Raw genomic sequence first — 19,800 nt, forward strand, 5'->3', positions numbered from 1 at the left:
TTGTTTTTAACCTGCATTCCTCCATATTATATTTATAAATTGATTATATCTATTGAGACTTATTTATTTTCCTACATCAATCAATATTATAAAATTAAAAAAAAACAACTGTGAATAAATAAACTTGTTTTATAAACTGGTAGTTCTATTATATTAAATATATGTCAAAAGATGCATTAAATGATTAATTACTCATAATTAAGTTACGGTTCAATGCTCAATTTGGTATTACGGTGAAATAAATTCTTTCACCTGACATACATTATACGTAACAATATGAAAAATGTAATGGTTTGTTTATTTATTTTTTATGCAAGACCACTTAATTATGATGTAATTATTTTTATTATGCCGCATTCTTTTATGGTTATAATTTATTAGTTAATAATTAACTTTAATGATGGATTCAATCACAATCACGTTTATTGATGATTTATGGCTTTTATTTTGTATCGGTATATTGGAAACAATTCAAGTTATTAACCCATTTTGCAGGTATAATAACTTAAATAGTTTATGGTTAAAGTAAATATACTTAAACAAGAAAAAAATTTCAGTGTTATATAGTTAGTGTCAAGGTATTCTTTAATAATGATAAATTTAACTTTGAATGGAAAGGATAGTTATGGATATATACAATTCTTACAAAAAGTATTCAATACTAGAGAATCGTTTATTTCAGAAACAGCATAAGTCCACTTTTTCCAAAAAATTTTTTTCTGGAAATTTCTCATTTATGTATAGTTATTCATCTTCAGAAAAAAAAATTAATTATGTCAGACCCCCCAAAATACGAAAACTGAAAGAAAAGGGTTCAAAATATATGGAAAATTTTCACCCGGTGACAACATTTTTGACTGTTAAATACATGACTTTTTACCAGTTTTAAATTATTTTGGCAGCAATCTTGACACGCACCCCCTTTTGTTATATATTTATAAAAAGGTAAAGAATAACTCTATCTATATCTATTAAATTCATTAAAATTGTACTCAGGATTCAAAAGTTATAGCCAGATTTCTGGTGGTGGCAGCATTTTTAACTCTTGAATAATATGACATTTTACCAGTTTTAAATTATTTTGGCAAACATCATGACACGCAAGCCTTTAAGTTATACATCTATAAAAATGTAAAGATTTACTCTATCTACTGCTATTTAATTTATTAAAATCGAAAGTAGGGTTCAAAAACTATAGCTTAATAAAAACAAAAGTTTTACCACAAAAATTTCGTTTATTTCAGAAACGACATAAGTCCACCGACTTTAAAGGCTTAAAAACCCGCAAAGACCTAAAAAAAAGTTTATATTTTAAAGGTTTCTAAATGCATCTTAGGCTAGGTTATAACTCGGCATACTCTAAATTTGAAGTGTTGTGGAATTTTAAGTAAAAAACAGTTTTTTGTTGCTCCTGAAAAGTTTATGCTCATGGACTTATGTCGTTTCTGAAATAAACGATTCAATTTTCTTTGTGAGAAAATGAAATTTTGAAAGGATACTAACAATAATGATCAGTTAAAATAGTAGCTATGTTTTAAAAACTTGATTTATTGATGTTTATGGCAAACCATTGTTATTTGTCTCTGGCCATTAATTTTAAATAGAAATCACGTCTGAAGAATCCAAAAATTAGTTGTTCAAAATAACTCTTCAATCATAATTATTTGTAAAATAGTAGCGAGATTTTTCAACAATAGAGTAAACCTAGCCACTCAGGCGTATACGTAATATTTGTTTTTTTTTTTTTTTTAATTTAAAATCTTATGGTATTTTAACGGTGTTATTTTACAAGTAGTCTAATACAGTCGTATAACTTTTTCACTATGTTATATTTTTCTAAAACCCCCGTTATCACCACCAATGATACTTCTTTTCATTAATTTTAAAACACTAGGTCTCAGGAAGACTACAAGTGGTTATACTAAATGTATTTTCTATGAACAATAGACATTCATATCCCAACCAAACATGACTTTTCAAACTACATAAATCATCTTTACAGGGTTTGTGTTTGAATTTAAAAGTTCAAACTTTTGTGAAAAATTACGATTTGAAATTCGACCTTCAATTGAATTAAATGATCAAAATAAGATTTGTTTTGTAGATTTTTGTTGCTAAATCAATGGATTCTTATTGGAAATATAATTTTTTTAAATATTTAATTTTATCAAAGTTTTATGGCTAAACGTTGTAACGCAATTTTTTAACAGTAGAGTAAAATGAGTCACTTAGGCGTATACGTAATTTTTTTTTTAAATTTGAGCTTCCTGATTCTTGTATATATGTTATAAGCAAAAAAAAAAAGCATTTTACTAAATTAATAAATAAATTATCTCAGGACCTTCCTCCACCCCTCTTTTTCCAAAAATAATGACGGTAATACATTTGTGGATGCACATGCACAAATAGTCGCAAACGATCATAAAAAGGAGAAAATGTTGGGAACAGGGATCTGCACTGCATTACTTCAATTCTTTTTATGAAGTTGGTGTTTTTGAAATTTCATAGGAATTGCAAAAACAGTTTTGTAATATTTCTGGCATTAAATTTTTACTCTTATTTCTTTAATTTAATTTTAATATTTTAATTTTTATATACAAGTTTGAAAAGTAGGTATTGCTACATTTCGCCTTAAAAAAATTTAACTAGCAATAACCTTGTACCTACTTAATACACTCCTGCTCAAATTTAACGCACATCCTATTTATTTTAAAGTAAAGTCCTGCTATTACTTTATGCCACAGCATCATGGTTATTTTCTCAAATGAGACAATAGTGATCTTAAATTAAAGGTATGGAATAATATGTTTGTCGGGAAGATTTGGGGAGAGATTTGCTGAAGTCTGTCTGTTAACCCGCGAGCCTTTTAAAGAAGAGTCATAAAATTTCATGGAGTTAAATCTGCTTTACAACACCTACGGAGTTAGCGAGCCTTTCTAGACCTAAGTTAAGTACCCAAAAATACTTGACTGATGCCCTCGAACAGCATCTGGTTCCAATCACCCCTAGATTTGGTCCACAGTTTAGTCTGATGCACGATAATGCATGCTAGAGTAGTTTGAGAATATCTTCAAGATTTTAATATTCCAGCTTCGGATTAACCACACAGAAATCTGGATTTGAATTCAATAGAACATGTGTAGGAAATATTGAAAAGATGCATTCGCGACCGAAATCCACCTCCAAGCAGTCTTGATCAACTGAAAACTTCAGTGAAAGAAGTGTTAAAACAAAACCTTCAAAAGTTAATTAGTGGAATGGACAAACGACTCCAGGTTGTCATATGCGCTAGAGGAGACTATACCAAGTATTGCATACAATTATGGGAAAGAACCGTCACCCGCTTCCATTTTTTTTAAATTTTTCTTCTTAAAAATAAAAATTATTTTATAATCAGTTTTCAGACCTTGAATTGTTAAATTTGGTTTATCTTTTTTTTGGTTGATAATACTGTTGCAGTTTAGCATTTTTTCGACTTGCTAAACAATAACAAAACACAAAAAAATGCACCAAAGAATTTTAAAGCCTTTTAAAATAAGATGCAGGGGTATAACTTCAGACGAAAAATGTGTGCGTTAATTTTGAGCAGGAGTTTATGTATACCAACATTTTTGTGTAGTTATTAATTGTTTACAAAAATCAATTTGGTAGGTGCTAGGAATTCAATTTGTTTTTATATGGAATTTGAATTTGTACATATTTCATACAAAAAGAATATTTTTGATAAAAAAAAAAGAAGTTTATCCCTACAAATAAGCTGTGACTAAGGTAAGCAATTTTAGAAATAAATTCGTTTTTTAGTTAAAGATGAGTTCTTTCTCCGAATTACCTACGAAAAATTATTATTATTTGAATTAATATTTTTTTTAATTTCCTAAAAGTTCAAGTTTATTTTGGAAAGAATTCTGAATAAAAATAAAACAAATAGAGACAGAATCATGTCAAAAACATTACATCTTTTTAGGTTTTTCCTAGAAATAACATATTTTTACAACATTTTTTCTCAAGAAAATTTCACAACTGGCGTTCCTAAAATGACAATGACAGAAAAATTATGAAAAGATTTAAAAATATTCAATAGCAAAGGTCATCAGGTCAAAGTTTTACCTGTGCATAAAATGAATAAATTTTCGAAAATGTATGACTCTTCCCAAGAATTATGGCGTTTTCGATTGGCAGTCCGGAAGCGTCCGGAATCATTCTGAAAGCGTTTTATTCGTACAAAACTGACAGTTTTGTGTGAATAAAATTTTTTCAGAATGATTCCGGACGCTTCCGGACTGCCAATCGAAAACGCCATTAGAATATTTATTTTTTAAATAAAAAATATCTTGTTTTTTTTTTTTAATTTTTTTTAAAACATGTAAAATTCCTTCGGAATGGTTCTGCCACTAAAGTTTTGATACTTAAGATTGTAAATTCAATTTAAATGTACCTATTTTAGGAATGAATTTTCTCGTAATTTGAATGTATTGATATAAAAATAAGTACATTTACTTTCTTATTAAAATAACGGTTTTAAATAACAAACAAATGTATGGAACCGAAATTTTTTTCTGATTCCATTAACGTCTAAATTAGTTGCATTTTATTTAAATCCTTTTATAAATTGATGGTAAATGTACTTTTTTTTTTTAAATTGTTCGGAGAACAAACATGTATTTAATTCAATTCAATTTCAATCACAATAAAAGTTTACAAAAATTCCAAAACAAAATCCCTGTTAATGGACAAATATATTGCATTAATTTTCTGTATAAAAAAAAAACTTTTTAATAACCTAATTTAGCTACCGAATGAAAATTCATTAAAACTATAACCCGGTTAAAAACTCTTTTTTTCCTCAACAAAAAAAAAAAAAACATAAAAACGACCCCATTAATCCTTAATCACATAATTGATAAATCATGTTAAAACAAATTAACACCCCATTTCCAGAAAAAAAAGACAGAAAAAGAACGAAAACAAAAAAAAAAAGAATTGCAGAGTTAATGGAATATTAAAACACCCAACAATTGTCTATCAAAATCACACAATAACAACAAGAAAAAAAAGGTCCTTTTTTTTCCACCCGATTGTAATCCGTTTTAATATTTTAACAATCCCCCTGTTTTACTCATAAATTATTCAATAAAAAAAAAAACCATTCTCTTTCTCTCTATCTAAAACTTTTATTCCAACTTATGTTTTGAATATTGAAAAATACACGAAAAAAGGAGGAAATTATTCTTTTTTTTTTTGTATTTTTTATTTTTAGTGATGACCCGAAAAATGAATTTTTAAAATTAACATACCATTCTAAATCGATTTTGGAATATTAAATTACCACCAAACAATAACCCCCATCCACTTGAACTTTACATAATAAATATTTATATAAATAGATTAGAACAGTCAGGTTCTGAAGGCTAGCAGGTATATGTTAATAGCTGTTGATTTTATTGGTATAAAAGATGGGCATTAAGGACGACGATGATGACGACGAAACACAAAACCAAAAAAAAGGACGATTTTCATCATCATCATCATATTGGTTTCTTTGTCCCTCAATACCGGTCTCCTTTCGGTGTGACTTGATGCCACCTCCTGTTGCTGGCAATATTTTCACCCAAATATAATATCGAACATTTACACACACACACAGACTCTCGAGGTCCTTGCTGTTATACTCCGTTGGTATAATTAACAGTAAAACTTGTTATAATTTGGAATTCTAATTTGCTCGAATGGATGCTTACCCAAATGGAAATGGAAATCCCCTGCTGTTTTTCTTGTTTTCCTTTTTGCTCTCCTGATATAAATCGAAGCTGCGATATGGCGCTGTTAGTCGTGGAGCTGACAAGAAAAGAAATCCTTATCCACAGGATGTACGTAAAATTGATGCTTGTGAACTTTTATTGTAAAGGTACACGATATAATTTTTGGATCACTTTTTTTTCTTCTTTTTCTTTTTTTTTTGTTGTAAAGGTTTTAAGACTTTAATTTCTTATTTTTCCTTTTTTTTTCGTAGCACTAAGCTATTAAGCAAAACTTTCGCACTTAATCAAACATTTTTCTTTAATTTTCTTTCTTTATCATCACACACACTTTTTTTATTGCGCCTATGAACAGAGAGAAAGGAGAGAGGAAAGAATAAAATTTATATTCAAAACTTAAAATAACATCAAAAGGACTTTGGGGTACCTAAATAAGTACAACTGAACCATAAACACGGTAAAACTTAAGGACATAACTAATTCAGGATGAGATGAGAAAAAGTTACAGAAAAAAAAAAAGAAGAAAACAAAATGAACCAACAAAAAAGTTGCCCTCCTTGAATAAGGACCACCATCAAAAGTACTACTTTTCTCTAAGGATTATCCACAATAAACGAGAGGAGAGTGAGAGAAATTTTCTTCCTTATTTTATTTCAATTTCATACGAAAAAAGGACGAAAACCGCAATGCACATTCGAATGTAACGATTCCTTTGGGGTTTCTATATTTTTTGTTTCGTTTTCTTTTTATTTACTGCCAGGACTTGTGGCTTTTAGGACACGAAGGATGAACATTTGAAAGAAAAAAAAAACTGCACTGTCAGACCAAATAATGTCCTTTACTTCCAAGCCGACCAGAGTGGAGGGGGGTCCCATACCTCATTCAATATAGGACAAGAATAAAATACTATAGTTTATGTATAGCAATTTTATAACCCAACCCCTGCAAGGATGTGGGCACGGAATCTGCTAAAAATAATGTTCTTCAATATTTTCTTCTTTAACCCAGCCAGCCAGGTCCACTATCCACATTTAAAATATTTACATCCTTTTTTTTAGTCCTTTTTATTACAACAAGTAAAAGACGCAAAAAAAAATACCCGATACATACAAAAAAACAAAAAAAATATAGGTACCCTACTAAACTCTATTCTATACCCAAAAAAACACACCTGTGTGTATTGTTAGGCCACCATTTGGAAGAAGTAATATAACGGAAACCCCCACTGAAGTGGAAAGTGGAAAAAAAAACACTTTTTTGTATATCTTTTTTTTTTTGCTGCCGGATAGAACGCGTAATACCCGTTACACGGAGGAAAACTGAACTTTTCGATTTAAAGCTTGTCAAGAGACTAAATGTGGCAACAGCATTAGACAGCCTCTGTAGGGGTTGAATATTTGCGAGGCGAGATTCAGTTTTGTGTAGATATTCATAATTTTTGTAAAAATGTTGTAAGAGAAATGGAGAGAAAATGTTGCTGAAACATATTAACGGTATTGACCTGAAATGAACTAAAAATATGGGGAAACGCAACATTCTAGTGGACCATTTTTTTTTTTTCAGATTTATTTTGATTTAACTACGTGCAAGTGGAAATTGTGAAGGAAAAATGAAAGAGGGTGGAATGTTTTTCTAAGAATAGATAAATGGGATACAGAGGGATAGGTCTAGCCGAAAATTTATTACTAGGGGTGATTTTGGCGGGAACCACAAAAAGCTTGTAAGAAAAAAAAAAGGAAATATTTGTAAATTTCTTTGGAAAACTTTGGATTATAGTTGAACAATTTGTTTTAAGTTGAAAATTTTGTGAATACCTATAGGTTAGTGGTTTAAAGTTTCTAGATATTACCTGAAAAAGTTATTATCGATCATTTTAGGGTTAGTGGAGTAACTAAAGCTCAAAAATTGGCAATATTAGGGAACCCGGCCGAACAGCTTAAATTTTGATGATCTTTTTTTTCAAACGTCGGTAATTAAAATACTTTAAAGTCTATAGATTAAAAATTGCCGGTGTTGCCGTTTTGATTTTTTAAATTTAATTGAAGATTTTTGTGAACAAAAACAAATATTTTTCAAAAATTTTTCTTAAATTTCATAAATTAATTGATGCCAAAAGATTGTCTAGGAAATTCAAGGAAAAAAAATATACGGGAGTGAGGGACAATCTTCCATAGTTCAAGCGATAGATGCAATTTTCTTATTAATTGACTTCACACACAAAAAAAATATTTGAACAGAACGGCAACACTTACAATATTCAAATAAACATTTTTTAAAAGCTAGAAGCTTAGTCATACATGTAAAATTAAAATTAAGTTAATTGAATAAACGGCTTTTGAAAGAATGGTAATTGAACTCAGATTTTTGAAAAAAAAAATTATTGAAAAAATTTTAACATGTCGTTTTTTAAACTTGGTCGTAATATAAAATGCATTTATTTTCAAATTTTTTTGGACGCATTTATTATAATTTCAAATTATAAAAGGAAATGTCAATATGTATTACGGTTTATGAAAAAAATTAAAAAGTATTTCATTTTCGAAGAACTTTTTTTAATAAAAGTTTTGAAAAAAAAAATGTAACTTATTTTTTTTTTAAAGTTCAACATCTAAACATAAAATTATTTTTTATTCATTTAATAACCCTTACTGTTGAAAGTTAAATAGCAAAAATTCAAAGTTCCTATTTACCACAGTCTTTGAGAAAATTAATTATTTCAATGCAAACATTCAGTTTTAATAAAAAAAACTATTGAAATTGAATTAATTTTTCATTTATTTTGTGTGATATATGTTACCTTTTTTGCTTCGAAATTCAACTGATAATATGGCCAAAAATTTTTTTTAAATAAATTCATATTTTATTAGAAAAAGTTTGGAAAAAAGTCATTTTAAATTTTTCTAATAACATTTTTTTTTTTAATTCTGAGTTTGAGGACCATTTTTTCAAAAAGTCTTGATTAAATTTAGTGGATTTAAATTTAAGAGATTTGAATGAGCTTCTGGCTTTTTAAAAATGTATTTTAAAATATTGTGGGTGTTGCCGTTGTTTTCAAAATATTTTTTTTGTGTTTGAGGTCAGAATGTTAGAAAATTGCATTTATCGCTAAAGGATGGAAGATTGTCCCTTACTGCCTTTTATATATTTTCCTTAAATTACCTAGAGAATCTTTTGCTATCATTTGTTTTATGAAATTTAAGCAAAAAAATGGTTTAGTTAAAAAAAAAATTAATTTTAATTTTAAAAAACAATACGGCAACACCGGCAATTTTTAATCTATAGACTTTAAAGTATTTTTAATTACCTACGTTGGAAAAAAAAATCGTCAAAATCAGAGCTGTTCGGCCGGGTTCCCTAATAATTTGCTTTAGTTACTCTACTAGGTGACTTAAAAATAAATGGATTTTAACTTTTATTTTTTGGGCATACAATTTGAAATTTGTGAAGTTGTTAAAGACTTAAATGACTTTTATAGTTAAACGTCTACACAAGTGTAAAATTGTTATTAGCTTTGAAAATTATCAGATTTTCAAAGAAAATACTTTACATAATTTTTTTTTATTTCCGACTGATTAATAAATCAATAAATTAAAACCGAAAAAAATCATTGAAAACTTTATAAATCAAATAAGGGCAAATTAATTAAAAAAGGTAAGTTTATTAACCATCTGTCGGCACACGGGTGCGAATTTGGCAGGACAAAAATAAAAGGTGTTCACAAAAAAGTGTCTTTATAAGGGTGAAAAAGAAAATACATTTTTTTGAAATTGTGAATACAATTTTCGAATTCCTTGGAAACTTCTACATCAATTTCATATATGATTTTCTATAAAATAGTGAGACAGAAAAAAGTTCTAGCGACATGAAAAAGTGTATACACCAAATTCGCAAAAAAGGTCTAAGATATGTCCAAAATCTATTTTGAATACTCCAAAAAAATTGTTGTTTTTTATTTTTTGGAATGATTTTTATTAAATTTTCGGTGTATATCGGGTAGGTCTGAGAATCGATAGAAATCTATTTTTCATACCCCCCAATGTTAGCGTGGTTCACAAATATATGTACAAATTCTACAAAAGTTATAAATGCAGTACCTACATGTGAATTATTAAAAAAATTGAGATCTTACTTTAGATTATAATTTTTTTTTTTGAATTCATCGGATCAAAATACATATTAAAACATATGATTTTTAAAAAATCTTTCAATTTTTTATTATAATCTGCTTTTTTAGAAAATACGTTTTTCACATTTGCTTAGCTTCAAATTGCTCTAAAAAGTTTGTTAGGACGAATTAGGATGAGATTTTTGGTGCCAAATGTTGCTGAGATTCAACACTATCATATGATATGAGTCCGCCCACAGAGGCAAACAGAGGAAGTAGTTAAAACAATTTTTGAACTCAAAATTCCGGAAAATTATAAGTATTCTTAAAATGAAAAATCGAAAAAAAATTTTTTCGCTAAACTTGTAACTGATATTGTTAAACTGTTTAATTTTAATATATTTACAAAAAAATTTTTTTTTAAACTCAAAATTTAACTGATTTTACACCATTTAAAAAATACTTGTATTTACATCACTTTTCATAATTTTTCAACTTTGAATACAAATTTCTAATTCCAGAAATTTTTTTTGAAAGAAATGCTTTCACATCCGGATTCTACAACATAATTACTGTAAGAAAAACTTCCAACATATAAAAAAAAAAATCCAGCTTTCACACCAATGAGTTTTTTCCACTTTTTTCTCACTGTGCGCCGGGTCAGCTAGTGGCTATTAAGAGTTAAATTAAATCTTAAATACATAAAGTTTTTTTTTCAAATAAATTAACTGACTGTTAAATGTTCACAAAGTATTTCTTAAGAAATGATTCTCTGAACTAAACTCCGTGGGAAATGTATTCAAGCACAAAACCCGATTTTCATAAAAGGCTTTCTAGAAATATTACCAGAGGAAACTTTCGAATCTTGTGATTGTACCTATAATATCGCAAAGAATCTATCACCTATTTTCAGTCTTTGCCAATGCGCCAATAATAGAAAATAAAATTTTTCCAGGTAAATCATTTGTTTGGGTTCCAAAAAGAAACAAGTAATTTTTTTGAGGAAAATCTTGTAAAATAATATTTAAATTATGATTCCTCTTTTGAACTTTTTAAAGTGAATAACTAATTATTATTATATAAACATAAACTACATACCGAATTGTGTTTTGCCCCCGTTGTGTGTTATTACATTTAATTTTAAATCAACAACAGTAAGGTGAGTCTTTTGTATATCTTTTTTTTTCCACATTTTGATGTAAACATTTTTTCATTGAAACAGTTCGATTCCTATTTGTCTAACCCAGATCAACCTACATACACATGCTGCGTCATTTCATCAACTATAAACTCTGCATGAAAACATTTTGTTCACACTACAAAATGAAATTTTAAATAAAAATCCAAAATTAAACAACAATTTACAACCTCAATATGCGTAGATAAACATTCACTCATATAGTGGGTTGATGAATTTTCAAGTCCAAAGATACACATATCGAGAGAAAAAACAAGAAAATTTTTAATTGCATTTGAGGCCGGAAGTCTATTTTGCGTTTATTTATTTTGGCTAAATAATATAAATGCTTGTAACCAACCGGTAAATGCAAAGCTAATTTCCATTGATAACATGGTTATTGTGCTTTCGGTTGAATCAGCTTTTATTTTTTTTTTTCCATAGACTGAATATCTAGAACGAGTATACAGAGAGGCATCTTTATTTGTATAATACAGCACTAAAATGTTGCTAAGATGACCAAGCTATAAAATAGAGAAACATAACAATGCGCAAGTTTTCATTTTGTATTTGGGAGAGAGTTTATTCCTTTTCTCGCAGAGAGAAAGGCAAAAATGATGAAAGTGGTAGTATAGAAGGATGTGAAGGAAACAAAACAAAAAAGTTTTGTTGACACCATGAACCTAACCTACCACCCACCTGTGAGAACGAATAGTGTGATTCTGATTAGAGTTGCCAGATTTTTACCATTCAGATAGTAGCTAAGGCTGCTGAAATATTTTTCTTCAAATTTAATAGTTAAATACTTAAGTGATTTCTTTGAAAAAAGTTGAATTTTATTTTTGGAATCAACATTAATAGGTGGGTACTTGTTTAATAAAAATTAAATGCTTTCAAATTTCAAAACATTCCTTAATTTTCTTATTCAAACAAATAAACAAAGATATAAATTCATAAATTCTTAGGAACCTGAACTTTAACATTTATTTTACTGCGTACACAACACAACACAACACATTTATATGCTGCGGTGATGGCTGCCACACGTTTTCTTTGATGTTTTTTTTTCATTTCGTGTAAGTAATTTTTTTTTATTGCCTATAAATAATATTCATGTACATCTGTTCAACAATTAAAAAGCGTATAAAAAAACTTCAAAATCATATTCATGGAAAATTAAAAATATGTTACACATACACCACAGTGGCCATGGCAAATAATTAAGAAGAAACCTTGAAGTATTGTAAATATTTGAGAGAAAGATTGGAAACTAAGGACGAAGGGTTAAAATTAATGGACAAAACAAGAAAGTAAAATGCTTGGGTTGACTAGAAATATTTGAGTTTTTTTTCTGTTGAAGCTCAACAGAAGGCCATTCATGTGTAACCTTGAAAAAACTAGAAAAAACTTAAATTTTATTACTTTTGAAAATATTAAAAAAAAAAAAAAAATAATAATAAAAAAATATAGGAAACAAAATAAAAATAAAATATACGACTGGGTCGCACGAACTTGCTTTGTAGTTCAAAGTATCTTTATCTTAAATATTTTTTAAAATTTTAAGATTTTGTTTAGTGTCAAGAAAAAAAATATAAAAAAAAACCAAAGTTAAAAAATAAAATTAAAATTTTTTTTTTCAAAAATGTTTGTTAATATTTTTTTACATTTTACACTTAAAAATGATGTCTGTAAATTTTGGATAAAATTGACTTATACTTTGATGAAAGATATGAACTTTAAAAATATGTCGATTTTCGAAAGACGGCAACGCCATATTTCTGTTCTCCGCATTTTTTGAGAAAAACTAAAAACGCAGTTTTGTTAGAATCAATTAGACTATTACGTACACCAAATTTAATCAAAATCGTTAGAGCCGTTTTCGAGAAAATTGCAATACCTCGAAAACGTTATATGGCAGATATGTGTTAGAAAGGAGATATTAAAAAAATAAAAAAAAACGAGTCTAGGGAATTACGTAAAAATAATCTGTACCAAGATTCAAGCAAATCCATCCATCCGTTTAGGCCCTAGCTCGATGTACAGATGGACGCACAGACGCACGGACCGACGCACGCGACGCACGGACGGCATGACGAAAACCACTTTTTTGATATTCTCCATCATCGTAATGTTGGTTTTGATTAAAATCTCAAATTTTTTTTCTACACGAAACCAATACTTGCCCTATTAGGCCAGTGCCAATCCGGTTTTCAGAAGGTAAAAGTTGAACAAATTATTAGCAGCATAAGGGTGGTGGGAAAATTTAGGATAAATGGTATATGAAAGGGGAAAAATAAATTGCCCACAAAAAAATTGGGGGAAAGGGGGTGGGTGGGCGAAAAAGTATGGTGGGTGTCAAAAATCATGGTTTTTTACGATTTCTGTCAAAATTAGACGTCCTATCGATTTTTTGATTTTTTATTTTTATCTTTTACAAAAATGGTTGGATTTTAACAAAACTTGGTTAAAAATTACTTTGTTATGTTTTCTATCTATTAAAAATGTTTTTTGAGCAAAAAGTTAGTTTTTGGATTTTTGACGAATTTAATTTGAAAAAATAGCTTATTTTTTAATCAAAAAAGTTACCGAAAAAATTTTTGATTTTTGAAAAGTTTAGAATGCAATTATTTAGTTTAAAACCGTTTTTTAAAGATTGTGTGGAAAAACTATACTTTTGTTTTAGAAAATATTGAGAAAAATTGAAAAAAAACAAAAAATTGATTTTTAAAATTGATTTTTCCGTAAATGACAATAATATTGGCGAGAAATAATTTTCCATAGAAACAAAATTATACTTTTCTAATGGTCATTGACCTTTTTAATTTGAATCAAGTACTAAAATAGCTCTAACTTGCAAAGTTTTTGAGATATTGAATTTTAAACGTCCCAAACACTATTTTTCTGATTTTTGGCATGGTAATATGTCAAAAACGTGATGAGATAGAATTTTTCTGACTTCAGATTCGAGCTCAGCGCATAAAAAACCATTAGAAAAATATACCTTGATTTCTATAAAAAAAAATGTTTGACTAGTGAAATCGAACAAGACATTCGATTTTTTCTGCCCTGTTCGATTTCACTAGTCAAAAATTTTTTTTTATAGAAATCAAGGTATATTTTTCTAATGGTTTTTTATGCCCTGAGCTCGGTAACTTTTTTGATTGAAAAATAAGCTATTTTTTCAAATTAAATTCGTCAAAAATCCAAAAATTAACTTTTTGCTCAAAAAACATTTTTAATAGATATAAAACATAACAAAGTAATTTTTAACCAAGTTTTGTTAAAATCCAACCATTTTTGTAAAAGATAAAAATAAAAAATCAGAAAATCGTATTTTTGCATTTTTTTTCAATATTTTTAAGGTTATAGAAAAAAATAGTTTGAGTAAAAGTTGTAGACATTTATACTACCTACAACTTTTGCATTTGACTTTTTTCGATAGGACTTCTAGTTTTGACAGAAATCGTAAAAAACCATGATTTTTGACACCCACCCCACTTTTTCACCCACCCACCCCCTTTCTTCCAATTTTTTTGTCGGCAATTTATTTTTCCCCTTTCATATACCATTTATCCTAAATTTTCCCACCACCCATATTTTCAAAAATTATTGGCACTATTCTATATAGAGCAAGTAAAAAATAATAAGAGAGAAGTATAATTTTCTATACTATCAGTAGCTGTTATGCTTTTTTATCGTTAAATGAGTAATTTTTATGAGTTAAAAAAAAACACGATATAAATAAATTAGTTTCAGCATAGAAAATTGGTGATGTTTGTTTGGCTATCAGTAAGAATGGATTTCGAAATGGGATTATTAGAAACAATCAATTTAAGTTTTTTTTGTGTTAAAATGGTATAGATGATTCTTTGGCAAATGATTACACTGTACGTTTTGTAAGGCTTTTCTACACTGATTACACAGAATGATATTTAATTACGACCACAAAATCTTGGTTTCGAAACAAATAAAAAATTACAGTTCCCATAAAATTCAATAGCTGTAAAATAAAGCTGAACGTCAATTTTATTTATAAAATAAATTGCTGCATTTAAAATTTAAGTTTTTGGTTAGTTTGAAAAAAAAAAAAAAGAAAAGTATAAACTATTATATATTTCGAACTTCTTCAAATCTTTTTTTAAATATGGTTTTAATTGCACAGAGTAATAAGAAATATTTGTTTGTACATTTTGAATAAAATAAAAACTGTAACTCCATATTTTTGTAACCCGGGATTTGTTAGGAAAACCAAAAAACAAGTTTTACTAAAAGTTCCTACACTTAATTTAGCAGCGTTTTTCTATTAAATAATAAAAAATAAGAAAACAATCTGCACCAAATTCAAAGAAAATTAAAATAAGCGCGTTCAATATTTGGGGTCAAAAATTACCACATTTATTATGAAAACTGTCTGTATAAGGTAATTTAAGACTATAAATTTAATTCGAAATAACGAGATAAAAAATTTGACGTGGACAAAATATTTAACATCACTTTTTTGTGTTTATTTGGGATTTCAAAAATCTTTTTGAAGTATTTAATTTTTTACTTGACATTATGTATAAGTATATATTGTGTTGTATAGTTATCTTATAAGCCAAGTTAAGAGATTCATAAAAAATAAATCAAACTCGATAATTCGATCGATAATAATCACTCATGACATTACGATGATAGAGAATGCGAAAAAAGTTGAACCAGCTATTCTATATACTTGAACTGGAACCTCAACTATCGGAGAGATTTTCTTCAAACTTCGTAGATATGAGTTTTCTGAGATTCTCTAGAGGCGAATTTAAAACTTAATTATTTAGTAGAGTAACTAAAGCTAATTATTAGGGAACCCGGCCGAACAGCTCTGATTTTGACGATTTTTTTTTCAAACATAGGTAATTAAAAATACTTTAAAGTCTATAGATTAAAAATTGCCGGTGTTGCCGTATTGTTTTTTAAAATTAAAATTAAATTTTTTTTAACAAAACCATTTTTTTTGCTTAAATTTCATAAAACAAATGATAGCAAAAGATTCTCTAGGTAATTTAAGGAAAATATATAAAAGGCAGCAAGGGACAATCTTCCGTTTAAGCGATAAATGCAATTTTCTAACATTCTGACCTCAAACACAAAAAAAAATATTTTGAAAACAACGGCAACACCTACAATATTTTAAAATACATTTTTAAAAAGCCAGAAGCTCATTCTTATCTCTTAAATTTAAATCCACTAAATTTAATCAAGACTTTTTGAAAAAATGGTCCTCAAACTCAGAATTAAAAAAAAAAAATGTTATTAGAAAAATTTAAAATGACTTTTTTCCAAACTTTTTCTAATAAAATATGAATTTATTTAAAAAAAATTTTTGGCCATAAATATTATCAGTTAAATTTCGAAGCAAAAAAGGTCAAATATATCACACTTTTGAAAAAAAAAAATGAAAAATTAATTCAATTTCAATGGTTTTTTTTTTATTAAAACTGAATTTTTGCATTGAAATAATTAATTTTCTCAAAGACTGTGGTAAATAGGAACTTTAAATTTTTGCTATTTAACTTTCAACAGTAAGGGTTATTAAATGAATAAGAAATAATTTTATGTTTAGATGTTGAACTTTAAAAAAAAAATAAGTTACATTTTTTTTCAAAACTTTTATTAAAAAAAGTCCTTCGAAAATGAAATACTTTTTAATTTTTTTCATAAACCGTAATACATATTGACATTTCCTTTTATAATTTGAAATCATAATAAATGCGGCCAAAAAAATTTGAAAATTCAATTAACTTAATTTTAATTTTACATATATGACTAAGCTTCTAGCTTTTAAAAAATGTATATTTGAATATTTTAGGTGTTGCCGTTGTGTTCAAATATTTTTTTTTGTGTTTGAAGTCAATTAATAAGAAAATTGCATCTATCGCTTGAACTATGGAAGACTGTCCCTCACTCGCATATATTTTTTTTCCTTGAATTTCCTAGACAATCTTTTTGCATCAATTAATTTATGAAATTTAAGAAAAATTTTTGAAAAAAATTTGTTTTTGTTCACAAAAATCTTCAATTAAATTAAAAAAAAAACAAAACGGCAACACCGGCAGTTTTTAATCGATAGACTTTAAAGTATTTTTAATTACCGACGTTTGAAAAAAAAGATCATCAAAATCCAAGCTGTTCGGCCGGGTTCCCTAATATTGCCAATTTTTGAGCTTTAGTTACTCCACTATATTAACCTATATAAAAATTGAAAAAAAAACTTAATTTTTACGATTTTAATTAAAATTTTTTACTACCGCAGTAGGTAACTAACATCGCAGGTACTTTTAAAACAAAAAACAATATCTTTAATCCTTTCTAATGGTACCTGGCATAAAACCGTTTTCTTGATTTCTGACGTTGTAATCACTAAACTATCCAGGAAAATTAAAAAAACAAAAATTTCAGCCACCTTAAGTTGCTAATACATTTTATATTGTATGGTTTGGATATCTGATCATAACATATAAAAGTAAAACAAATCGGGATTAAAAAAGTATATACATTTGGTATGAACATTCTGTTTGCAATGAGATTGAAGAATTGAAAACGTATTTTTATAGAACTTTAGAAAGCTCTGATACAAGAATTTATACTTTGTTTTGTTTTTTTTTTTATTTACATTTAAAAATCAGAAATTCTTGTAAAATGAAAAAGTAGAAAACTCCATTATAATCCAATATTAAATTAGGTAATTGAGAAAAGAAATTTTTTCGTCAAGTGACATTCGATGAGAGAAAAACTTTGATTTTTCACATAATTCCAAATCAAAAATTAGAGTCACTCGAACAAAAAAAGAAAAAAATTTTATAACTAGAAATTTTTTGGCACTTGGGGTTTACCTACCATATTTTTCAATAGGTATATATTCTTCTTCTTCAAAAAGAAAAAGTAAAATGTAGAATTCATTTACTAAACCAATATGCAATTTGGTCACTATGGCGTATGCGTAACATTTTTTTCTATTAAAAAACAGAAAATTTTAAAAATAAAAAAATATCCCGTTTACTATTTTACTGTCATTTTTTTTTAATTTTCTTGCATACTGTGAGGTTTAAAAATTTCGAAAGTTTTAAGAAATCTAAAAAAAGCAGAATTTTTTTATTTTAAAATTTCAAAGAAAGTACAAGATTAAAAAAAAAACAAAATCTTTTGGAAGAAGAGCTCAGAAAAATTATTATTTTTTTGTCATTTAATAAAAACGAAACGATGTTTATAACATTATCCAGATGAATTACTTTGAATTGCTTCAGTTTGCAAATAAACAAACTCCAAACCTCTTATTAAAGAAATTCAATGTCATTTACTTTCAGTAATTCTGATATAATTTATTCTTTTGGCAAATAAAATAAAAAAACATCAAAAAGGTTCACGTCCTTTAATCTCTCTCTCTTTTGAAAAAAAATATTAAAGTCAAACAAAAAAAATAAAATTCAATTAAAATAAATCTTTAATCATGTCCTAGCTAATATTTACGAAGCCCTCTCAACAAGAAAAAAAAAAAAACAAAATTCCCTAAAATATATCATTTCATTCGAAATGCTTTTCATTTTGTTTTGAAAACACATTAGCATCAAAACGAACTTGATACCATTAGACGTCCTTTAAATGGCATTTCCAGACCAGCCCGCAATCTCATTGTTGGTAATTTGAACCATAATTCACCTTATTTTAAGAGTAATTGATACACAAATTTCCTTGAATTTCGAAAGGCCATCGGTTTCAAATTCAGGTAGATCCAAAAAAAAAAATATGTTCAAGCAAAAAAAAATAAAAGTTAAAACCTACTCAAATGTAATCTATCAGTCTCGAATTATTTAATTACAAACTTAATCCTAACATTGAAAGGAGAGCAAAATACCGTAAGACGTAAAATTCATAGGTACTCCATTTATAAAACCATGAAGTGAAGGTTTTTCGCAAAAATTATGATCCAACCAAAAAACTTTTTTTTTTTTGTGTACGCTAGCAAACAAAAGTTAGTCCTTCAGAGAAATATAATATTTTTCAAGTCTTTCTAATGCTGGTTTTTTAAGAATATATAGGTAACCAAAACCACCATTCGTTTACCAGGACTTCAGAGCACAAACGATAAAAAAGTTTCCTTCCCGGAATTTGATATGTTTACCGAATCGCTAAACATTGTCTGCAATAATCTTTTCCTCACCTGGGTTACCAGCAGCACAATCAGCAATAATAAGGATAACCCTCAAGGATTATATAATTTTTTTTTTTTTGCAAAATGCTGTACACCAAAATATAATATTTGCAATGGTGTGGGTAGTTTTTTTTTTTTTTTCGTTCTTCCTGGTTTTTTTTTTATGTTTCAAGATAAACTCTGTCGTTTTCTTTCTTGTTTTCATTTTTATGTGGTACACAAGAATTTGCTGATGAAAACGTGATTCGTCCTTTTCTTGTTTTGTTTTTTGTTTGTTTTTGTTTTGATGAAAGTCGCACAACTTTAAAAGGAAGTTTAAGCAAACTTTCCTTGAGCTTAATCACATTCCTTGTTTGTCTCTCTTGTTTTTCATTTTTTTTATTATTTTTTTTTTGTTTTGTTTTTTTTTTATTTCACTTTTCTATTATTTTTAACTTGGCCACCACTATAAATCATGGAGTAAAATGCCTCCAGGACATTTTAATATAGTGCACGAGTGGTACCAGGATCCGTTGTATATTTTTTTTAAGGACTCTGTGAACGGAATTTGAAATTACTATTTGAAATAGTCCAGGAT

At 27.5% G+C, this 19,800-nt stretch overlaps 1 long non-coding RNA gene across 1 annotated transcript in view; it reads right to left on the reverse strand.

Moving 5' to 3' along the window:
* Positions 1 to 7,093, reverse strand: part of LOC129907386 (uncharacterized) — an 89,935-nt gene extending 82,842 nt beyond the window's left edge. The window contains exons 1-2 of the long non-coding RNA XR_008771013.1: positions 6,928 to 7,093; positions 5,739 to 6,101 (exon numbers count right to left, since the gene is read on the reverse strand). This is a non-coding gene — a long non-coding RNA (uncharacterized LOC129907386). The remainder of the gene's footprint in view (positions 1 to 5,738; positions 6,102 to 6,927) is intronic.
* Between the last annotated feature and the right edge of the window lie 12,707 nt (positions 7,094 to 19,800).

The sequence above is a fragment of the Episyrphus balteatus genome, chromosome 1 (assembly GCF_945859705.1).
Source record: "Episyrphus balteatus chromosome 1, idEpiBalt1.1, whole genome shotgun sequence".
Lineage (NCBI taxonomy): Eukaryota > Metazoa > Arthropoda > Insecta > Diptera > Syrphidae > Episyrphus > Episyrphus balteatus.